The following is a 26505-nucleotide window of genomic DNA, read 5'->3' as shown; positions in this document are numbered from 1 at the left end:
AAAATGAGTAAGTGCCTTCTGTGAATACCAAAATGGTAGTAAGTTTAGGATTTTGAATTAAGTTAGTTCTGTGAATCGGGCCCAAGGACATTGGGACAAGGAGACAAGGACACTGGGACAATGAGTCAAGGACACTGGACAAGGAGTCCAGGACACTGGGACAAGGAGGCACAGACACCGTAGACAAATTGACAAGGACACTGACACTGGGGCAAGGACACTGGGACACTGGGAAAAGGAGGCAGGGGCAGTGGGACAAGGAGGCAAGGATACTGGCACTGAGACAAGGAGACAATGACACTGTGACAAGGGGGCACAAACACCGAGACAAGGAGAAAAGGACACAAGAAGGAGAAAAGGACACAACAAGGAGACAAGGACACTAGGATAAGGTGACAATAATAGTGGAACAAGGAGGAAAAGAAACAGCGACAAGTAGAAAAGGCCAGTGGGACAAGGAGGCAAGGATACTGGCACTGGGACAAGGAGACAATGACACTGTGACAAGGGGGCACAAACACTGAGACACGGAAAAAAGGACACAACAAGGAGCAAAGGACACAACAAGGAGACAAGGACACTAGGACAAGGTGACAAGAATACTGGAACAAGAAGGCAAGGACACTGGAATACGGAGACAGGGACACTGAGAAAAGGAGACATGGACACTGAGTCAAGAAGGCATCAACACTGGGACAAGGAGGCAAGGACTCTGGGACAAGGAGGCAGATACATTGACACTGGGACAAAGAGACAAGGACATAGGATTAGGAGACAAAGACACTTGACAAGGAGGCAAGGACATCACAAAGAGACAAGGACAGTGGGAAAGGACGCAGGGCACTGGGACAGTGAGGGAAGGACACTGGGCATGGAGACAAGGGCACTGGGACAATGGGACAAAGTCATGAGAAGGATACAAGGACACTGGGACAAGCATAAAAGACAACGGGGACAATAAAGAAGGGTGCAGGGAGACATGACACAGACACTGGGGCAGGACAGTAAGAAAAGAATACTGGGAAAAAGAGACAAGGATACAGGGATAGGGAGGCAAGGACACTGAGATAAGTAGACAAGGGCACTGGGACAAGGAGACACGGACACTGACACTGGAACACAAAGAAAAGGACACTGGGTAAGGAGACAAGGACAATGGGACAAAGACATGAGAAGGATACAAGGACACTGGGACAAGTATAAAAGACAACTAGGACAATAACGAAGAGTTCAAGGAGACATGGCACAGATACTGGGGCAGGACAGTAAGAAAGGAACACTGGGAAAAAGAGACAAGGATACAGGGATAAGGAGGCAAGGACACTGAGATAAGTAGTCAAGGGCACTGGGACAAGGAGGCACGGACACTGACACTGGAACACAAAGAAAAGGACACTGGGACAAGGAGGCAAGGGCACTAAGATAAGGAGACAGCGACTGTGGGCCAAGGAGACAAAAACACTGGGACAAGGAGGTAAGGACACTGGGACAAGGATACAAGATCACTGGGATACAGAGGCAATGACACGTGGAAGCAGAAACACTGGAAGAAGAAGGCAGGAACAGTGGACAAAGAGGCATAGACACTGGAGCAATGAGACAAGCACACTGGGGCAAGGAATGAATGAATATTAGTCTTCTAAAGCGCAAAATTAGCCCAAAGATGTTAAGGCGCTACAGGAGGGATTGCCAAACAGAAATATAGGTAAATAGAAGTAAGGCTCAGACTGGTGTTCCTGTAAAGAGCCATGTCTTCAGAGCCCTACGGAAGAGACTGTGAGACACTTGGCCAGAAATATCAGCGGGGAGGGAATTCCAGAGGAGATAAGGACATGACAAGGTGACCAGGACACTGGGACAAGGAGACAAGGACTCTGGGCCAGGGAGGCAAGGAGGCAAGCACACTGAGAGAAAGGGACAAAGACACCTGGTTAATGAAACAAGGAACAGTGGGAGATGGCGGCAGAGACATTGGGAAAGGAGACATAGGGCCCGATTCACAGAACTAACTTAAGACAAAATCCTAAACTTACTACCATTTTGGTATTCACAGAAGGCACTTACTCATTTTGGTATTCACAGAAGGCACTTACTCATTTCGGTATTCACAGAAGTTAGGAGTCCTAACTTTAGGACTCCTAAATGCCTTCTGTGTATACTGAAAGTCTTAAAATTAGGATTTTTCTCAGTTTAGTAGTAGTATAGTTAGGACTCCTAACTTTAGGACTCCTAAATGCCTTCTGTGAATACCGAAAGTCTTAAAATTAGGATTTTTCTCAATTTAGTAGTAATAAAGTTAGGACTCCTAACTTTAGGACTCCTAAATGCCTTCTGTGAATACCTAAAGCCTTAAAATTAGGATTTTTCTCAGTTTAGTAGTAGTATAGTTAGGACTCCTAACTTTAGGACTCCTAAATTCCTTCTGTGAATACCGAAAGTCTTAAAATTAGGATTTTTCTCAATTTAGTAGTAGTAAAGTTAGGAGTCCTAACTTTAGGACTCCTAAATGCCTTTTGTGAATACCGAAAGCCTTAAAATTAGGATTTTTCTCAGTTTAGTAGTAGTAAAGTTAGGAGTACTAACTTTAGGACTCCTAAACTGAGAAAAATCATAATTTTAAGACTTTCGGTATTCACAGAAGGCATTTAGGAGTCCTAAAGTTAGGACTCCTAACTTCTGTGAATACCGAAGTGAGTAAGTGTCTTCTGTGAATACCAAAATGAGTAAGTGCCTTCTGTGAATACGAAAATGGTAGTAAGTTTAGGATTTTGTCTTAAGTTAGTTCTGTGAATCGGGCCCAAGGACACTGGGCTAAGGAGACAAGGACACTAGGACATGGAGGGAATGACACTCAGGCAAGGAGATAAGGACACGGCAAGGAGACAAGGACACGGGGCAGGTAAAAAGGACACAACAAGGAGACAAGGATACTGGGACAAGGAAGCAAGGACACAGAGACCAGGAGGTCCGGACACTGAGACAAGGAGAAAAGGACACAATAAGGACACCAGGAAAGGAGACAAGGATACTCAGACAAATAGGCAAGGACACTGGGAGAAGGAGTCTAGGACACTGGGACAACGAGACAAGAACACTAGAATTATGAAACAAGGAACAGTGGGAGAAGGAGGAGGAGACATTGGGATACGGAGACATGGACACTGGGAAAAGGAGACAAGGACACAGGAAAAAGGAGACAAGAACACTGGGACAAGTGACACGAACCATGGGACAGGAGGGCAAAGACATAAGGAGGATAAGGAGGCAAGGACACTGAGATGAGTAGACAAGGGCACTGGGGCAAAGAGGCACGGACACTGGGACAATGGGTCCAGGACAGGGGGGCAAGGAGGCACGGATACCATAGACAAATAGAAAAGGACACTGACACTAGGACAATGGCACTGGGACACTGAGAAAAGGAGGCAGGGACAGTGGGACAAGGAGGCAAGGATACTGGCACTGAGACAAGGAGACAATGACACTGTGACAAGGGGGTACGAACACTGAGACAAGGAGAAAATGACACAAAAGGAGAAAAGAACACAACAAAGAGACAAGGACACTGGGACAAGGTGACAATAATAGTGGGATAAAGAGAAAAGGGCAGTGGGACAAGGAGGCAAGGATACTGGCACTGGGACAAGAAGACAATGACACTGTGAGAAGGGGGCACGAACACTGAGGCAAGGAGAAAAGGACACAACAAGGAGACAAGGACACTAGGACAAGTTTACAAGAATACTGGAACAAGAAGGCAAGGACACTGGAATAAGGAGACAAGGACACTGACAGAAGGAGACATGGACACTGAGTCAAGGAGACATCAACACTGGGACAAGGAGGCAAGGACTCTGGGACAAGGAGGCAGAGACACTGACGCTGGGACAAAGAGACAAGGACATAAGGCAAGGAGACAAGGACACTTGACAAGGAGGCAAGGACATCACAAAGAGACAAGGACAATGGGAAAAGATGCAAGGGCACTGGGAAAGTGAGGGAAGGACACTGGGCAAGGAGACAAGGACATTGGGACAATGGGACAAAGACATGAGAAGGATACAAGGACACTAGGACAAGTATAAAAGACAACTGGGACAATAAAGAAGAGTGCAGGGAGACAGGACACAGACACTGGGGCAGGACAGTAAGAAAAGAACACTGGGAAAAAGAGACAAGGATACAGGGATAAGGAGGCAAGGACACTTAGATAAGTAGACAAGGGCACTGGGACAAGGAGGCACCGACACTGACACTGGGACACAAAGAAAAGGACACTGGGAAAGGAGACAAGGACACTGGGAGAATGGGACACAGACAGAAGGATACAAGGACACTGGGACAAGTATACAAGACAACTGGGACAATAAAGAAGAGTGCTGGAAGACATGACACTGACACTGGGGCAGGGACAGTAAGACAAAACCATTGAGACAAGGAGTTGAGGACACTAGTAAAAGAAAGCAGGCCCACTGCCACTGGGACAAGGAGGCAAGGGCACTAAGATAAGGAGACAACGACTGTGGGCCAAGGAGACAAGAACACTGGGACAAGGAGGTAAGGGCACTGGGACAAGGATACAAGATCACTGGGATACAGAGGCAATGACACTGACACGTGGAAGCAGAAACACTGGAAGAAGAAGGCAGGAACAGTGGACAAAGAGGCATAGACACTAGAGCAATGAGACAAGCACACTGGGGCAAGGAATTAATGAATATTAGTCTTCTAAAGCGCAAAATTAGCCCAAAGATGTCAAGGCACTACAAGAGGGACTGCCAAATTGAAATATAGGTAAATAGAAGTAAGGGTCAGACTGGTGTACCTGTAAAGAGCCAGGTCTTCAGAGCCCTACGGAAGAGAGTGTGAGACACTTGTCCAGAAATATCAGCAGGGAGGGAATTCCAGAGGAGACAAGGACATGACAAGGAGACCAGGACAATGGGACAAGGAGACAAGGACTCTCGGACAGGGAGTCAAGGAGGCAAGGACACTGAGAGAAAGTGACAAAGACACTTGGATAATGAAACAAGGAACAGTGGGAGATGGTGGCAGAGACATTGGGATAAGGAGACAAGGACACTGGGATAAGGAAACAAGAAAACTAGGACAAGGAGGGAAGGACACTCGTTCAAGGAGACAAGAACATGGCAAGGAGACAAGGACACGGGGCAGGTAAAAAGGACACAACAAGGAGACAAGGATACTGAGACAAGGAAGCAAAAACATAGGGACCAGGAGGTCCGGACACTGAGACAAGGAGAAAAGGACACCTGGACAAGGAGACAAGGATACTCAGACAAATAGGTAAGGACACTGGGAGAAGGAGTCTAGGACACTGGGACGAGACAAGAACACTAGAATTATCAAACAAGGAACAGGGGGAAAAGGAGGAGGAGACACTGGGATACGGAGACATGGAAACTGGGAAAAGGAGACAAGGACACAGGGAAAAGATGACAAGGACACTGGGACAAGTGACAAGAACCATGGAACAGGAGGGCAAAGACATAGCGATAAGGAGGCAAGGACACTGAAATAAGTAGACAAGGGCACTGGGGCAAGGAGGCATGGGCACTGACACTGGGAAAAAGAGAAAAGGACACTGGAAGAAGGAGACAAGGACACTGGAATAGGGAGCCAAGAACATTGGGACAAGGAGACAAGGACATTGGGACAAGGAGACAAGGAGACAAGGCCATTGGGGCAATGAGTCAAGGACACTGGGACAATGAGTCCAGAACACGGCGACAGGGAGGCACGGATACCATAGACAAATAGACAAGGACACTGACACTGGGACAATGGCATTGGGACACTGAGAAAAGGAGGCAGGGACAGTGGGACAAGTAGACAAGGATACTGGCACTGAGACAAGGAGACAATGACACTGTGACAAGGGGGCACAAACACTGAGACAAGGAGAAAATGACACAAAAGGGGAAAAGAACACAACAAAGAGACAAGGACATTGGGACAAGGTGACAATAATAGTGGGACAAGGAGAGAAGGACAGTGGGACAAGGAGGCAAGGAGGCAAGAATACTGGCACTGGGACAAAGAGACAATGACAATGTGACAAGGGGGCACGAACACTGAGGCAAGGAGAAAAGGACACAACAAGGAGACAAGGACACTAGGACATGGTTACAAGAATAATGGAACAAGAAGGCAAGGACACTGGAATAAGGAGACAAGGACACTGACAGAAGGAGACATGGACACTGAGTCAAGGAGACATCAACACTGGGACAAGTAGGCAAGGACTCTGGGACAAGGAGGCAGAGACACTGACACTGGTACAAAGAGACAAGGACATTGGACACGGAGACAAGGACACTTGACAAGGAGGCAAGGACATCACAAAGAGACATGGGAAAGATGCAAGGGCACTGGGAAAGATGCAAGGGCACTGGGACAGTGATGGAAGGACACTGGGACAATGGGACAAAGACATGAGAAGGATACAAGGACACTGGGACAAGTATAAAAGACAACGGGGACAATAAAGAAGAGTGCAGGGAGACATGACACAGACACTGGGGCAGGACAGTAAGAAAAGAACACTCGGAAAAAGAGACAAGGCTACAGGGAAAAGGAGGCAAGGACACTGAGATAAGTAGACAAGGGCACTGGGACAAGGAGGCCCGGACACTGACACTGGGAAAAAGAGAAAAGGACACTGGGAGAAGGAGACAAGGACACTGGGATAAGGAGCCAAGAACAGTGGGACAAGGAGACAAGGGCAATGGGACAAGGGGACAAGGCCACTGCGGCAATGAGTCAAGGACACTGGGACAATGAGTCCAGGACACTGGGACAAGGAAGCACAGACACCATAGACAAATAGACAAGGACACTGACTCTGGGACAATGGCACTGGGAAAAGGAGGCAGGGACAATGGGACAAGGAGGCAACGATACTGGCACAGAAACAAGGAGACAATGACACTCTGACAAGGGGGCACGAACACTGAGACAAGGAAAAAAGGACACAAAAGGAGAAAAGAACACAACAAGGAGACAAGGACACTGGGACAAGGTGACAATAATAGTGGTACAAGGAGGAAACAGGGACAAGGAGAAAAGGACAGTGGGACAAGGAGTCAAGGATACTGGCACTGGGACAAGAAGACAATGACACTGTGAGAAGGGGGCACGAACACTGAGGCAAGGAGAAAAGGACACAACAAGGAGAAAAGGACACATAAAGGAGACAAGGACACTAGGACACGTTACAAGAATACTAGAAAAAGAAGGCAAGGACACTGGAAAAAGGAGACAAGGACACTGACAGAAGGAGACATGGACACTGAGTCAAGGAGACATCAAGACTGGGACAAGGAGGCAAGGACTCTGGGACAAGGAGGCAAGGACTCTGGGACAAGGAGCAGAGGCACTGACACTGCGACAAAGAGACAAGGACATAGGACAAGGAGACAAGGACACTTGACAAGGAGGCAAGGACATCACAGAGAGACAAGGACAATGGGAAAGGATGCACGGGCACTGGGACAGTGAGGGAAGGACACTGGGGCAATGAGACAAGGACATGACACGGAGACAAGGACACTGCAATAAGGACACAAGGACACTGGGACATAGAAGAGAAGACGAGGGTAGGGAGACACGTCACAGACACTGAGGCAGGACAGTTAGACATAAACACTGGGAAAAGGAGACAATACACTGGGACAAAGAGACAAGGACATAGGACAAGGAGACAAGAACACTTGACAAGGAGGCAAGGACATCACAAAGAGACAAGGACAATGGGAAAGGATGCAAGGGCACTGGGACAGTGAGGGAAGGACACTGGGCAAGGAGACAAGGACAGTGGGACAATGAGACAAAGACATGAGAAGGATACAAGGACAACTAGGACAATAAAAAAGAGTGCAGGGAGACATGACACAGACACTGGGGCAGGACAGTAATAAACAAACACTAGGAAAAAGAGACGAGGATACTGGGACAAGTAGGCAAGGAAACTGGACAAGGAGGCAAGGACACTGGGACAAGGAAGCAAGGACATGACAAGAAGACAAGGGACACCTAATCAAGGAGACAAGGACATCGAGAAAAGAAGGCCGGGACACTGGGTATTGGAGTCAAGGACACTGGGACAAGGGGTCAAGGACACTGGGACAAGGAGGTGTAGATACTGGGAGAGGGATATACAGACACTGGGATACGGAGACATGAACACTGGGAAAAGGAGTTAAGGAACCTGGAACTAGAACAAGGAGGCAAGCACCCTGGCAGTAGGGCAAGGAAGCAAGGCCACTGACACTGGGACAAGGAGACAAGGACACTTGACAAGGAGGCAAGGACATCACAGAGAGATAAGGACAATGGGAAAGGACGCACGGGCACTGGGACAGTGAGGGAAGGACACTGGGGCAATGAGACAAGGACATGACAAGGAGACAAGGACACTGCAATAAGGACACAAGGACACTGGGACATAGAAGAGAAGTGTCGGGCTTAGACTGGCCTCCCAAGCAGCATGTGCCTGTTCCCCGGGAGCGACGATAATGCCCCTTCCTTTCACAAGGATATAGCCTACCCAGTGTCTCCGTATATACACTAGAGCATGACCTATATCCTCAAAAAACGAAGGGACTAATGAGAATCCTCAGAAAATCCCTCAGCTGCCAACAGGAGGAAAGCCTGGTCAATAAGATGCAGAGAATCTAATAAAAGACAAGAAAGAAAAGAAGTTTAGTAAACTTAAACATATACTAAAATTCTATACTACACCCTCTGAACTTTAATTGACACCCCATAGATCGTGTACCGTTCCACACTTACTTATGAGTAGCTCTGTAATCCAATTAGAGAAAAGGAAGTTGAAATCTCCTCATCAATTGCACATAGCCAGAGTTCATACGTAGCAGATCCTGCAATCAGTTGCATCAAATGTGGCAGATACTGAGAGAGCTCTTTTTTGAAAGGAAGACGTTTTTTATGCCACTCACTCCAAAAGTCACGAGTATCCGGGCTTCGATATTAAAGTATAAAGGGCAGGAGCCTGTGGCCACCAAAAACAGCTCCTGCCCAGTAATAACGCGTCCTCGCGTTCCAATACAAATCAACGTGGCAGAAATCCCCAAAATAGAAAGTAAGCAAAAGACGAACAAGACCACGCATTCGTTAGTCCCAAAATAATAACGCTAGTATCAGGTAACCAAACTTAGGCAGCAGTCTCGTGAAGAACGCTTCCTCGCGTTCGAACACACTTGATTAACAGCGGGAGCCAAAGGAACGGAAGGGAAACACCTGCGGGCAATGAACGCGTCTTCGCGTTCGAGTGAAAGTCAGACTTAAAGGGCTGGCAAGGTATGGAATAGGCAAGGGAATTGCGTGGGCGCAGACGTGCGCGGACTCACCACTGATTCCGATTTGACTTCAGGTTATCGCTCAGGCAAAGGAACCAAATTTTCTTTACGGGCGAGCCGAGCGACTCATCACGATGTAGCGAAATGTCCAAACGTCAGGAAGCGCGATTAGAGCACAGGGCGGGAATCCAATATTAAAGGGGGCAGAATCTCCAAATATTCCTCAAGGCTGGAAGAGTCCGTGAACAAGGTACACAGCTGGGTCCAAGGGAGGAAAGCCAAGCACTGAGGCACCCTCTTGGATGGGTTAAGAACCTCCCTGTCAGCTGATCCCTCCAAGTGCAGCATAGGACAGCACACAACCCCCCTCACTAACTAAGGATTATGGGAGTTGTAGTTTGATACACCTCACAAGACGCTGGGACCTTAACAAGAAGAAGAGGGTAGGGAGACACGTCACAGACACTGAGGCAGGACAGTTCGACATAAACACTGGGAAAAGGAGACAATACACTGGGACAAAGAGACAAGGACATAAGACAAGGAGACAAGAACACTTGACAAGGAGGCAAGGACATCACAAAGAGACAAGGACAATGGGAAAGGACGCAAGGGCACCGGGACAGTGAGGGAAGGACACTGGGCAAGGAGACAAGGACACTGGGACAATGAGACAAAGACATGAGAAGGATACAAGGACACTGGGACAAGTATAAAAGACAACTAGGGCAATAAAAAAGCGTGCAGGGAGACATGACACAGACACTGGGGCAGGACAGTAAGAAACAAACACTAGGAAAAAGAGACAAGGATACTGGGACAAGTAGGCAAGGAAACTGGACAAGGAGGCAAGGACACTGGGACAAAGAAGCATGGACCTTGGGACAAGGAGGCAAGGACATGACAAGAAGACAAGGACACCTAGACAAGGAGACAAGGACATTGAGAAAAGAAGGCCGGGATACTGGAACAAGGGGTCAAGGACACTGGGACAGGGAGGTATAGATACTGGGAGAGGGATATACAGACACTGGGATAAGGAGACATGAACACTGGGAAAAGGAGTCAAGGAACCTGGAACTAGGAAAAGGAGGCAAGGACCCTGGCAGTAGGACAAGGAAGCAAGGCCACTGACAGTGGGACAAGGAGACAAGGGCAAAGGAATAAGGTGACGAGAACACTGGGAGAAGGAGTTGAAGACACTGGGAGAGGGATACATGAACACTGGGATAAGGATACATGAACACTGCGAGAATGAGGCAAGGACACTGACACTGGGAGAAGGAGACAATGGCAAAGGGACAAGGAGGAAAGGAGAAAAGGACAGTGGGACAAGGAGGCAAGAATACTGGCACTGGGACACAAACACTGAGGCAAGGAGAGAAGGACACAACAAGGAGAAAAGGACACAAAAAGGAGACAAGGATACTAGGACAAGGGTACAAGAATACTAGAACAAGAAGGCAAGGACACTGGAATAAGGAGAAAAGGACACTGACAGAAGGAGACATGGACACTAAGTCAAGGAGACGTCAACACTGGGACAAGGAGGCAGAGACACTGACACTGGGACACAGAGACAAGGACATAGGATAAGGAGACAAGGACACTTGATAAAGAGGCAAGAACATCACAAAGAGACAAGGACAATGGGAGAGGATGCAAGGGCACTGGGACAGTGAGGGAAGGACATTGGGGCAAGGAGACAATGACATGACAAGGACACTGAGACAAAGACACTGGGACATAGAAGAGAAGAAGAGGGTAGGGAGACATGTCACAGACACTGTGGCAAAACAGTAAGACGAAAACACTAGGAAAAGGAGGCAAGGACCCTGGGAAAAGGAGGCAAGGACATGACAAGGAGACAAAGACACTTAAACAAGGAGACAAGGACACTGGGACAAGGAGGTGGGGACACTGGGACAACCAGGGAAGGACACAGGGATAAGGAGATGTGAACACTAGAACAAGGAGGCAAGAACACTGACACTGGGACAAGGAGCCAAGGACACTGGGATAAGGAGGAAAGGACACTGGGGTAAGGAGGGAACAACACTGGGACAAGGAGAGCTGGGCACTAGGACAAGGACACAAGAACAGACACTGGGACATGGAAGAAGACAGTAGGGATACACAACACAGGCATTGAGGCAGGACAGTAAGACAGGAACACTGGGAAAAAGAGACAAGAGACTGGGACACGGAGGTAAGGAAACTGGAATAAGGAGACAAGGACACCTGGAGATGGAGATAAGGACACTGGGAAAAGAAGGCCGGGAAACTGGCTAATGGTGTCAAGGGCACTGGGATAAGGAGACCAGGACACTAGGACAAGGAGGGAAGGACAATGGAACAAGGTGAGAAGAACACTGGGACGAGGAGATGAAGACACTGGGAGAGGGATATTCGGACACTGGGGTAAGGAGACATGAACACTGGAACAAGGAGGCAAGGACACTGGGACAAGGAGTCACGGACACTGGGACAAGGAGGTGAAGACACTGGGAGAGGGATATACGGACACTGGGACAAGGAGACAAGGACAAAGGGACAAGGAGGCAAGGACACTGGGATAAGGAGGAAAGGACACTGGGACAAGGAGGGAAAGACAATGGAAAAAAGTGACAAGAACACTGGGACAAGGAGCTGAAGATTCTGGGAGAGGGATATGAGGACACTGGGATAAGTTTACATGAACACTGGGACAAGGAGGTGAAGACACTGAGAGAAGGATATACGGACACTGTGATAAGGAGACATGAACACTGGGACAAGGAGGCAAGGATAATGACACTGGGACAAGGTAAGGCAAGGACACTGGGACAAGGAGTCACGGACACTGGGACAAGGAGGTGAAGACACTGGGAGAGGGATATACGGACAATGGGACAAGGAGACAAGGGCAAAGGGACAAGGAGGCAAGGACACTGGGATAAGGAGGAAAGGACACTGGGACAAGGAGGGAAAGACAATGGAAAAGGTGACAAGAACACTGGGACAAGGAGCTGAAGATTCTGTGAGAGGGATATGAGGACACTGGGATAAGTTTACATGAACACTGGGACAAGGAGGTGAAGACACTGAGAGAAGGATATACGGACACTGTGATAAGGAGACATGAACACTGGGACAAGGAGGCAAGGACAATGACACTGGGACAAGGAGTCAAGGACACTGGGACAAGGAGGTGAAGACACTGGGAGAAGGATATACTGACACTGTGATTAGGAGACATGAACTCTGAGACAAGGAGGCAAGGACAATGACACTGGGACAAGAAGACAAGGAAACTGGGACAAGAAGGTGAAGTCACTAGGAGAAGGATATACTGACACTGTGATAAGGAGACTTGAACACTGAGACAAGGAAACAAGGACAATGACACTGGGACAAGAAGACAAAGGCAAAGGGACAAGGAGGCAAGGACACTGGGTTAAGGAGGAAAGGACACTGGAGCAAGGAGGGACCAACACTGGGACAAGGAGACAGAGGCACTAGGACAAGGACACAAAGATACTGGGACATGGAAGAAGACAAGGAGAGATGACACAGACACTGAGGCAGGACAGTAAGACAAGAACACTGAGAGAAGGAGACAAGACACTGGGACAAGGAGGGAAGGACCCTGGGACAAGGAGGCAAGGACATGACAAGGAGACAAGGTCACCTGAACAAGGAGATAAGGACATTGGGACAAGAAGGCAAGGACACTAAAAAATAGGGAGACAAGGACAGACAGACAAAGAGGCAAGGACACTGAGACAAGGACACTGGGAGAAGGAGGTGGAAACACTGGGACAATGAGGGAAAGACACTGCAACAAGGAGATAAGGACACTAGGACAAGGAGACAAAGACACTGGGACAAGGAGGAATGGACACTGGGACAAGGAGACAAGGACATGAGCAGGAGACACAGACACTGGGACAAGGAGGCAAGGACACTACAAGAAGACAAGGACACTGGGACAAGGCGACAAGGACACTCGGACAAGGAGGAATGGACACTGGGACAAGGAAGCACTGATACTAGGACAAGGAGGCAGGGACATGAGAAGGAGACAAGAACACTGGAATAAGGAGACAAGGACACTGGGACAAGGAGGCAAGGACACTGTAATAGGGAGACAATGGCACTGGGACAAAGGAGGCAATATTATTATAATTAATTATGATGATTACACCGCTGAGATAAATAGACAGCTGAGTCAGACAGAATGTTATACGAAATTGCAGTCAAATCCAACCAAAATTATTGAGAGGAACATTAATGGAAGGCTAACTGACTTGCATGAGTCCTGTTTAATAACAGACCTAGAATATAAATATCTACTAGTCAATAACTCTAGGCATCCTTGCATTTACGTGCTTCCAAAGATCCACAAGGGGGGGGTCCTTTTTCCCCGGGCATGCCTATAATATCAGGCATTGGTAGTCCGACTGAACATCTGGCTGAATATGTGGACACTTTTCTTCAGCCCTTCGTACAAAACCTCCCATCCTATCTTAAACACAGCAGGGAACTTCTCTTTAAGCTAGAGGATTTTGGCTGGGAAGAAGACATCTTCACGTTTGTAACTATGGACGTGGAGAGTTTGTATACGTGTATAGGACTAGACAGCGGACTGAGAGCATTTAAATATTTTTTATTTAAACATAATGCATGTCACTTAGAACATACCCAGATGCTGTTAACGATGTCAGAAATGATTCTCACACAGAATGCATTCATGCATGGGCATGACTGGTTCCTTCAAAAATGAGGAACAGCCATGGGCTCCAGGTTTGCTCCATCAAATGCTAACCTCTCTATGGGGTTGTATGAGATGGAGCATGCCTGGTGACCTGGCTCTAAAAACTGGATGGATCGTATCCTCTTCTATGTACGTTACATAGATAACATCTTTCTGATATGGAAAGATAGCCTTGAAGAACTTAATAGATATTTCCTTTATCTAAATGACAATGAATATAACATCAAGTTAACTATCAGTAGCTCAAAACATGAGATCACATTTTTGGACCTTAGGCTGTATACAAAGGTTCATGTGATTCATAGTGACATGCACAGGAAACCTACATCTTGTAAAAATGTGTTACATGCAGCAAGCTGTCACCCTAAGACCACTATCTCGGTCATACCATATGGGGAGATTGTGCAAATGCGCTGAAATTGCAGCAAGGATTGCAATTTTGAGAAAAATATCAGCAAGGTTAAAAGTGAGTTCCCTGCAAGAGGTTACACTGGCGACTGTCTTAAGAAAGCTGAAAGTAGGATCAGGAAATGCAAGAGAAGTGATACTTTAGTCCACCGATCACGTGCTCCTGACAATACTACTTTGGGCCAGTGCTCATTTATAACTGAGTATGGGACGTACAGTAATCATATTTTTAATATACAAAGAAAATATTGGCATCTACTCAAGTCTGACACGCTCCCGCTAGATTTTGTTCCGAAAAAACCTAGAGTGATTTATCGGAAGGGCTCTACGATAACGAACATGATTTGCCCTAGATTTGTGAAGGCACCTAAGACATCTTTATCCACATGGTTGCCTGAGAAACCACATGGCTTCTACACATGTGGTGACTGTTCAATCTGCAAGTTTGGTTTAAATAAGAAAAAGTTATTTAAATACAATGGGCCTAAGAACTATGAAATATTATCATTTATCAACTGCAATACCACACATGTTTTGTATGTGATTAACTGCTGGTGTGGAAAAATCTATGTAGGGAGTAGCATAAGGAGTTTAAAAATTTGGATTCAGGAACATGTCAGATGTATAAAAAATGGGGATGTGAGGAATCCGGTGGCACAACACATTAGTGCAATTCATCCAAATAACAGTGAAATTATATTTCATGCAATAGATAGTGTTAGTGTCAACGTTAGAGGAGGCGATAGGACATTACAACTTAGACAGATAGAAGCACGTTGGATCTTTAGATTTAGATCTGTAACCTTGGGCTTAAATATTAATAATGAATTTCTTTATTTTTATAAGATCATCAACTACTCTTGGTTTATTGTGTCCTGATGCCTTTGGCTAATACTGAATTTTTGCTTCAAAGCTCCTTTTGGAGCAACTTGTCTTTGTGACACTTAACCGAAAATCTAGCTTCATGGTCAAAATTTAAAAAAAGACACGCACAGGGACCTGTGGTGTTACTTATAATGCTTTAAGATCATTATGAGATGACAAACATGAGCTGTCATCATGTTAAATGAACTGTATGCATGGGATCATATTATGTTTCTGTACTCTTTCTCTATGCAAGATAGGCCAATTTTAAGGTTTCACCATCACTTATATTTGATACAGTTTGACTATATACATGTCGAAATTCTCTCCTGTATTTCTTATAAAATATAGGTTTGAAATAAATATGATAGGTCTAAACTTTTGGAAACGATCGATAAGAAAGAAATTGTGATATAATGATATTAAGGGTTCAACAAACTTTTCATATATTCTTTTTAGTAAGTAACCCGTGTCTAAACATGGCAGGTGAATTATGTAAGATGAACTGACCAGCAGGCTTTATGATCGCCGTACGAGGAACGGATAAAAAACAATTGTGTTTGGATCCTCATTAGAAAACATCGATTCACTGCGTCTTTCATTATCCTTGTAGGTATTGCTATATGTTTTAATTCCTACATTATGCCATTATAATATACAATTGAAGACGCTATTGAACCATTCAAAGATGGCGCTGTCTTTGGCCCCATGTTTTCGTCACTTCCGGTGCGACTTTAGAACTAATGTGGGACTAATTGCAAATAATTAGTTAATTTACCAATTTTTTAAACATATAAATGCGCGTTTTCGCTGTATCTCCTTGAGATCTCTTTTGAACCAGATGACCGCATGGAGATGAGAGCTACACTTGCTGTGAGTATTTTGGGTCCGTGTGTATGCATAGCGAGGGTTATGACGAAGGAAGTGTGCGGTATATTATAACTTTTTTCTGACCACGAGCAGTGCAGAACTACTTATACCAAGTTCTTCAACCAATAGTATATAATGTGTGGCTTTGTGTTAGAATCTGGAGAATTTTAAAAATGGCCACCATCTTTGCCGTTTTTGAAATTTTTTAATCTGATCACGAGCAGAGCAGGATTATTTATACCAAGTCCTTCAATCTACAATATACAATATGTGGCTTTGTGTCAGAATCTGGCGAGTTTAAAAATGGCTGCTATTTTTGCCGTTTTGAATTGTTTATTGGTTGGACCCATGGACGTACATTCTATGAGCTATCTCATTCTGCTTACTTGCAGTAATGTTCTTTGTGACTACGATTGTCTCTTAAATATATCTATTTATAATATATATACAGTTTAAATACCATACAATTGTCAGGAGATAATACTTGGTATCTCTGTGAAAAGGTAGAATTTGCATATCGTATACGTGCAATACACTAGCTAGACAAAGATGGTAAGAGAAAAAATATACGATAATTATTGCTAGAAATAGAATGAACTGATGGTGACTTTCTGTTTTTAAAAGAAATATACAGATATGATATGGGATACCAGTGAGTTGACAATGTTTTGGGTGAACGCCAGCAATATGACCACATAAATTCTTTTCAAATCGAATAATGGGTTCCCGTTCTAGCCACAAGCTATGTTAGGAACAATACTTTTGATGGAAAATAGACCGATATCTAATTTGTGTGGTGTATTAATTTTGGGACGGTGATGTCTCTCATACAAGCTTTATCCACACTTTTCTTTTTTAGGATACACCTATTTAAGATCATGAGCCCTTTTGACTGATATGATACCCATACTCGACTACACATAATTTGCAAGTAAGTCTTTCCGTGTGTACTTTGTGATTGGACATTTGTCTAATTAGTTCAGAATTGCGTATAGGCCATATAACAAACTGTGGATATGAATATGTTACAGATCCTAATAAGAATGCCCAAAGAAAACTTTTTCTGTTTGTTTATTAGAAAAGCAATACTGTGAGTAACATTAGATCAATGATACTTTGTGATATGTTGTGGTGAATATATCCATATGTGTATTTTTCACTTTTTCTATAGATTATTTTGGGTTATATACTTTGATCACAACTCTATGAATGAATTTCCTCTTACATCTTAAGGTATGTGTACTTTTTTGAAGTTGACGAATCTAAGATGTAATACATTTGAACAAATGGGTTTGGTAAAATGTTAACTGTATGTTCGATGTCTCCTCCTTTTTTAGTTAATAGTGCAAGGAACTGCAAGACCATCTCTTGAACATGCGTTATGAAAAAGTGTTTTCCCATTGTAATTAAATTATCTCTACAACTATGCTAATAATGATCTGGTTCTTATATTTTAAATGTTTGTATTCAATGTTGTAAATAGTGTTTGTTTATGTACTTTTTTAGCGTTGAAGAAGTCCGATTGAGGACGAAACGCGTTGGTGGTTTTGAAATCTTAAGAAAACGAATAAAGACTGAATTTTAACAACTGAAGACCTTTCTGACTTTCACTCTTGGGAAAACAACCACTGAATGCAAATTTATTCCATTATGAACATGGTCTAACAATGACTTATATATGTATCTAACATCAAGGAGCGTGCAGGCTATTCTGCTCGCACTGGGACAAGTAGGCAAGTACACGGGGAGAAGGAGACATGGACACTTGGACAAGGAGACAAGGACTGTGGGATAAGGAGGCAAGGACACTGGCACTGGGGCAAGGAGGCAAAAACACTGGGACAAAGAGGCAAGCACACTGGAACAAGGAGGCAACAACACTGGGACAAAGAGGCAATGACACGACAAGGAGACAAGGACACTGGGACAAGGAGCCAAGCACACTGGGACAAGGAGATAAGCACACTGGACAAGGAGGCAAGGACACTGGGAAAATTTGGCAAGGACACTGACACTGGGAGAAGGAGGCAAGAACACTTAGATAAGGAGACAAGGACAGTGTGAGAAGAAGGCAATGACTCTGGGATAAGGAGCAAGCACATTGGGACAAGGAGACAAGAACACTGTGACCAGGAGGCAAGTATACTGGGACAGAGAGGCAAGGACACTGGGACAAGGTGATACAGTGACCCTGTTAAAGAGACACCCACAGTAGAAATGGAAAACTGACAGAGACGCTGGGATAAGACAGGTAGAAAAGGACTCTGAGACAAGGATACAAAGACAGTGGGACAAGGAGGCAAGGACACTGACACTGGAACAAGGAGAGAAGAACATAGGGATAAGGAGAAAATGGACATGGAGGGAAGGACACTGGGAAAATGAAGAAGAGGATAGGGAGACATGTCACAGTCAATGGGACGGGGACAGTAATACAAGAACATAGGGACACTGAGACAAGGACGTAAGGACACTGGGACAAGGAGACAAGATTACTGGGATACGGAGGCAAGGGCACTGACATTGAGACACTGGGACAATAAAAAAGTACATGACAAGGAGATAGGGACAAGAACGCATGGATAGAGGGACAAGGAGACAAGATTACTATGATACGGAGGCAAGTACACTGACATTGGGACACTTGGACAAGGAAAAATAGACATGACAAGGAGACAAGGACACAGGGACAAAGACGTAATGATAGAGGGAAAAGGAGGCAAGGTCACTGGGACTCAGAGGCACAGACAATGGGGCAAGGAGACAAGGACACTGGGACAAGGAGATAAGGATAAGACAAGAAGACACTGACACTAGGACAAGGAGGCAAGGACACAACAAGAACACGAGGTGGCAATGGACACTGGGACAAGTAGACAACAACATAACAAGCTGACAAGGACACTGGGACAAAGAGGTAAGGACTTTGGGACATGGAGGAAAGGACATTGGGACAAGATTAAAATAACACTGAGATAAGGAGACAAGGACCCTGGGACAATGATACAAGCGCACTGGGACAATGAGGCAAGGATACCGGGACAAGGAGACAAGGAGATTGGGACAAGGACACTGGGAAAACATGCCTAGAACACTGGGAAAAGGGGACAAGCATGGAAGGACACTGGGACAAGCAAACAAGGATTCTGGGCCAAGGAGGCAGGGACACTGGGACAAGGACACTAAAACAATAATAAAGAGGTCAGCCAGACATGAAACAGAGATGGGGGCCGGGGACAGTAAGACAAGGACACTGGGTCAAGGAGACACTGACACTGGGACAAGGAGGCAAAGACATGACCAGGACACTGGGACATGGAGACAGGATACTGGGGCAAGGAGGGAATGACACGAACCCAAGGAACGGGAAACACACACCTGCAGCAAGATACACAGGCACATTATAGAATGAGATGAGAAGACAATCACATGAACATACGGACAGGAAGACAGAGAGATCCTTACGCACATGCTGGTGCATCCGTAGCTTCCCCCATCACCCAAAAACCTTACACAATGTGACAATTCCCAAGGCAGTTCTGTGCCACCTCATTTCTCCTGCCCTTCTGGCACACCTTTGCACACCCTCCAGTGATGCATAGCGCCCCTCTCAAAGCTATGCCCTCTCATTGGATGGGGCGGCCCGTCAGTAATTCACAAGAGACAATTTTCGCCTTGTGTTAACACTGTCAAGAGTCCACCAAAAGGATGGGCTTGGCAGAGGCCTTTGGGGGCCCCAGTTTGTGGACGGATGGAAGGAACACTCGATCACTGTTGGTAATCAGGCTAGTGGCTTTCGGCAACACTCCATCTCTGTTAACTGAGGATTGGTTGCTCTCTAACACCAGTTAATCACACCAAGGAGAGGTGTAGCGCAGTGGGCAGAGCAACTGCACACGGTTCGATCACCGGCGACAGCTCAGCTCATCATCAGGTGACTCTGGCCAATAGCTCACTTAATCTCCCCAATGGCCCACAGAGCCAGGATACCCTTAGGGGTGATAAGTCACGCCTTACAAATCTGGAATTATTAAATCTAGAGTTATTATCACTCATAGCGCATGCATATTTACAAGCTCCTATCACCACCACAATGTCACGTTTGAAGACGTTGTGGTGGCGATACAGGCTTCACCTTATTTACAAGGCAGTGTTAACGTGGCTTGACGATGCCTTGTACATAAAGCACCCTTTCATTCTACACTTAGCGTGAAAAGGGGGGTAATGGGTGTTGCTGTGGGCGTTCCACCGCGACATCCATTGATTTTTATGCTGCCTCATATTTGCAAGGGTGACGTAAATATGAGGCAGCGGGGATACTATGCAAGTCTCAAATTGACCTCCATGAATCATTCGAATATGCAATTCAGCATTTCAACCAGGAATGTGAAAGGATGAAAAGTAACATATCGCCATTGGAGCGCTCCCCTGCCCCTAATACAAAAGTACAAAACCCGGGCTTTTCTTTCTGGCCTTAAGTGAGCATATGCCCTCTGTATGTTCAACAATGAACACAGTCATTGATCTGCTGCGGGCCCTCACGCTGGTCAGTCCATCAGCGCCGCGTGCAGGGCCTGCAAGGGTGGGCTCGTTCTGTGAATTACTTCCGAGTTACCGCACGTAGAGAAATGCTGTAGGTGTCATATTTTTTTCTAGCTGAGCGGTATTCCAAGCTCGTGTACACCACGCACACGTGCCAGCTAATTTAAGACCTGAATCGCTCTGTGGGGAAAAGTTGATTCTAGTGGTGACGTCAGCGTCACCGAGATTGGTGAATTTCCCAGGCAGTGGATGTCAGTGTTGTGAGCTCTAGGTTAAAAAATAATCTGGTTTTGCATGTGTTGAAGGGAATTCAGTCTTGCAGTTAAAAGGCTTAAAAAGCAGGGATCACGTACATTCCTTCCTACAGCTTTCCTCCTATGACTGCAACCAACAACTTGTCATTGTACAGCAGCGCAGCAAGACTGCCTCCTTGTGGCCGAAGTCTGTATTAACATCAGGACACTTCCTGCAGTGACTAATGAACACTGCAAGAAGCCTGGCGATTGATAAATAATGAACGACCTGGCCTTTGCTTCACTAAAGAGGATGGAAGTGGGAAGTTTTACATTCACCTAGGATTCGCTCCTAACCTTGTAAAGTTGAAAATGCAGCAATTGCGGAAAAAATCTCACACCTGAACTCTGAAACTCAGAATACACACATCTATCTATCTATCTATCTATCTATCTATCTATCTATCTATCTATCTATCTATCTATCTATCTATCTATCTATCTATCTATCTATCTATCTATCTATCTATCTATCTATCTATCTATCTATCTATCTATCTATCTATCTATCTATCTATCTATCTTCTATCGATCGATTGATCGATCGGTCATTCTGTCTGTCTGTCTGTCTATGTATCTATCTATCGAGAGATACACACACATATATATGTGTGTGCATGTATATATATATATTTAAATATATATATAAAAAATATGTTTTACTTATTTCTTGGGAACTTAGAAGAGCATAGTCATTCTGTATCTTACGAGCGCTCACCATAAGGGAATGTAGCCTAGATTTACTCAGTGTCATCTTAAGGATGTTGGGGGTCCCTGACAAAACATATTTTGGGGGGCCCTGTATGGAAGATGTTGATTTTATTACCCATATCCTTCCAACTCAAGCCCACATGATGCCAAATAATATTAAAATATATGATAAACTTTAGCAGAGTACAAAAATAAAACAGTTCAAATACGTGTTAACCTGGACCCCAAAATCCTTAATAAGACACAGGGAGACAAGACAGAGTCGGAGGTAGAGGTAGGCAGAGAGGGAGAAAAGTTTAGATAGAGAAATAGAACACACAGAGGTCAAACTGAGAGAACGTTCACTTTCTAATGGGGCCCTTGGAAGGTGGGGGGCCTGGACAGATGCTGACACTGCACCGTGCCTTAAAACGTCTCTGGATTTACTATACTTCCTGCATCAAAGCGCTGCGTGAAAAGTACTGGGTGAATTCTTATAAAAGATTTCACAGTGCTAGACGTCACTGGCAGCCCGTTCTCCCTGAGACTCAGCCTTGCACGATGATGAAAAGGTGAGGCAATGGTGTCTAGGTTGGGATTTGTATTAGAGAAATACCCTTCTGTACAAATTCTCACATTAACTCCTTCCATGCGCATGACGGAACCACGCCGTCATGAGCCACGGGCAGCGTGTGCTCATGACGGCATTGTTCCGTCATGCTGCGGCCGCTCCGCCCACACGGCACTGATTCCCCGCCTGAGCGGGCGAAAAAACGAGTGGGCGGAGTCGTGACGGAACCACACCGTCATGAGCACAGCTCGCCCGTGACTCATGAGGGCGTGGTTCCGTCACGACCATGGCGGCGCCGCGCTCACCCCGCACCCCCCCAGCACCGTGGCGGAATTCACACCGTGGCGAAGGGGTTAAGATACCCATATGATGGTAAGTCATGAAAGATGTCTGATTTGCATGTCACACGTTCTGTGTAGGTATATCATGAGAAAAACCACCTGCCTGCTTGTTTGCCCCTGATTTCACTTGGCATAACATTTTGATGTGAATGCAGGTCAGGGAGTTGTATGACGGAATCACGTGTGCCTTTGCCACGCATGCATTTACAACATTGTTAATACAACAAATGTGCCGTTACCACGCATTCCTTTACAGCACAAGTCATTACAACAACTTTCCTTAGGGAAGCGCTGGATCTCTGAGTAGTATAATTTACTAGTCCAACTCCTGTCTGCACAACAGTAGGGAAAGTGTTGGACTTAAGATCCAACGCAAGTCCAACAACGAGGCCCGTGAAGCAAGTTGTTGTAATGGTTTGCGTGGTAACGATGCATTTGTTGTATTGGCCTCGTTAGGAAAGCACTGTGTGGTTCTGGCTGCGTGATAAAGTCTGTTTATCAGGTCAGTGTTTTGAATATGCTAAAATTCAAGAGTGTTTGCATTGGTCTGATCCAGACATTGCCCTCTTTGCATAAATTAAAAGGGGGTTTGCACTTTGTGGCACAAACCCGTTTTGGCAGTGCATGAAGGTGAATTTCCAGTACTAAAAACTGGTCGAAACTGGCGCTTGCGATGTGAAGCGCTGCTAGTATCACATGGGTGCCTGCACAAGCTTTTACTACATCTGAGCCACAGCTGCATCGCTCAGATGAGATGCTAACGTCCCAAAGACAGGTTGACTACCTATTTCCACTGTCCCTCAGCACAGCTATTCTCATTATCCCTGACCCAGAGATGGTGCTCTGTCAGAATTTCCCTTGCTTGTGTCAGAGACAGGCATACTCTGTCAGACTCATGATGCTTTGAGTTCTCCACTAAGCAAGGCTCATTCCAGGGCTAGACCGGGAATTTAAAGCAGCCCACGCAAATTTTGTCAGACCTGCCCCCCTACGGTGCGTGGTGAGCGAGTGCAACGAGCGAGCCTGACGATTTTAAGGGGGTATGGGTGGGTACTCCCTCCAAGAAAAAGTGGGGGGAAAATGGCAAAAATAGTTCATTCTACATCACATTTTTAATTATTATGTACTAAATTTCATTCGTTTTTAAATCATAGTAAATGGTGACCTTACAGTGCACCAGGAAACAGCAATCTTTATTGGGGCTTTTCAGTGACTCCCTCACTATCACCCTCGAACAGTGCCTCTCATCTCTCCATAGCCCTTCTCACCTGTATTTAATTTGTTTTATAGCAATGTAGGGTGTTGGAGCATTTTACATCACACATATATACAGAGACAATGAGTCATGTATGTTTAAATCAGTGTATATTAAATATTACATAAGACTAAGGGGACTACAAGGTGTGGGATTCACATGTCATCCACACTGGTGGACATTTTTTAAGAGTGCTTGGTCTGGGGAAGCACATACTTAGATTCAGAACAAAACAGAACACAGTGGTTAGGGTTGACTTTGCTAATTAATAACCCTCTGCACTACCTTAGATGAGTCAAAACTGCCACTAGACAAAACTCCAATCGCTTTCCAGCAGGTACATTAATCACCAGAATTATCTTGGCACATTTATTGTTGTCTGATAACTGTTGGATATACAAGGAACTCTGCAGTGCTTTTAAAACTGCTGCACTGCTGCAAAACCGGCCCCCGGTTACTAAGGCAGACCCCCACCCCTTCAGCCTCCAGGAGGAAATGCCCGATGCCCGGTCCGGCCAGTCTGGCCTTTGTTCATTCCTGAAATATGCTGCCTTTATCACAAGAGAAGGTACTGAGGGAGTGGGGTGACACTTGGTGAAAAACCAGCCACAGCTGTTGCCTTTTGTTGGAAGGTGGATCCTTCATCACAAATGTGGGCAATGATTCTCTTCCACAAGTTAGGGGTACGTTGCCAGTGCCCACTTATCGTGTCTCAGAGACATGCTGGAGAACGTTTCAAAGCATCTTCAAGACACAATATTTACCTTTTTATGAAAGCCCGTCTCATGGCAGACTTTCCTTGTGCAAATGCAACTAAACGAGTAGAGGAAAGCCAGCTCCATGAAACAGGAGGGTAGAGTGTAGAAAGACCAAGAAGAAAAGACAAGAATGGAGTGCGGAGAAGTGAGTAAGGGCAAATGCTGTTGAGGGTACACAGTAAAGTGAAATGCGCACTTTGCACGCTGGGGGACTGCAATCCCCATCATGCACTGCAGCATTCCCTTCCAGGAGGGAGGAGGAGAAGCCAAGTAGCGCTTCAAAAAGCGCAGAGAATGAGCGCGGCATGGGACGTGTGCGGGCCGCGCCCAGGCTAAGCCCGGGCCAAGGGCGGGACCGTCCTTGCCTGTTATTGCCAGGAAAAGGCAGGGCAGGGCCAACCCTCTTGACTCTGATCTTCTGTTGCCTCTGCGGGTAAGACTTTGCTGGTTTATTCATCCGTTTCACTGCCCGCTCTTTGTTGAACTTTTGTGCAGCCAGTTGCTGCTACCTGGTTTCATTGCAGTAGAGACAAAGAAGGATCACAGGAAAGAGCAGTTGTTAATCACTGCAAGGGAAGAGTACTGTTTGCCACTCCCCCCAGAGGAACGGACTGGGTTGCTCCTGCTCCCTGTTTCTTAATTGTACCCTGACTGCTGCAATACTAGCTTACCTTCACTCAACGCTCTCGAGCAAGGATTTGGAGGGGAGGGGAATAAAGGGTAGCCTGATTCGCATGTACATAGGCTGAGATCTTCTTCCCACTTTCTCCTTTAGCCGTTCTGTGGTTTCCAATAGGATGGCCACACTGTGGGTCTGCCTAGGTTAACCAATTGGGAAACGCACCTGTGCTGTTAAACAGCTTCGTCCTCAGGCATCCCCCTCTTCTTCATTGCCCCCAAGTTCAATCGATAGAATGCTACAGAGGGCTATTGGTGTTGTAACAACAGAAATATAACTTACCGAAAGGCGTCTGTTATTAACTCCTGATCCCTGTCTCTCACTAGCAGATCTATCTGCTTCCAAAACCCCCACCCCATCCCCTATACCTAGGGCGCGTATGCCCTTGCCATCCCCACGACAAGAAGCTGCACCAAAAATTGTAACCCGGAAGGGGGGTGCTGCTCCTAGTACATGTAAGACTGGGGCGCGTAAGCAAGCAAGAGGGGGGGCCACCCAAAAGCAAGAAAGATAAAGGGGGGCCTACAATTAGCATGGAGCCTTTGGGTATTCCCAATGCAACTGGAGATTGTATTGTAAACACCCGCACAGACCTGGTTTACCCACCAGGGGCTCAGAATCTGTTAGCAGATCTATTGATCCAACTCAGAGATATTGTTAAGGAAGTTGCCCCCATAGCTGACCGTATACACAACTTGGCAACGCTGAGGGTTATTAGGCAAGCACACACTCATACCAACACCATACAACCTATACCGAGGGGGATTGATTTAGCTGCCAGGTAGAGGCCTCAAGTTCGACATGCACAGAAAATCCAGGGATACTATAGGACCAAGATTCCAACAGCCCACGGAGCCGTAGATGCCCCGACATTCTCACTAACTCGAGAGACAAAATCCCCTGGGCGCCTACCCTAAGACCGAATGCACTGCAGGCACAAGTTCACACCCACCAAGCACCCAGGAACATTAGTGATGACGATGGGAATGACAACATAGCACTCACTATGCAGAGCACAAATAACAACAACACTACTCTAATGGGGCCAAGTGAGATCAGAGAAGGGCTTGGGGGGAAGAAAGCTCAGTGGGTAGGACAGAAGCAACGATCCAGCCAACCATAAATCTACCCCCAGCC

The sequence above is a fragment of the Triturus cristatus genome, chromosome 5_2 (assembly GCF_964204655.1).
Source record: "Triturus cristatus chromosome 5_2, aTriCri1.1, whole genome shotgun sequence".
NCBI classification, from domain to species: Eukaryota; Metazoa; Chordata; class Amphibia; order Caudata; family Salamandridae; genus Triturus; species Triturus cristatus.
This window is presented reverse-complemented; position numbering follows the sequence as displayed.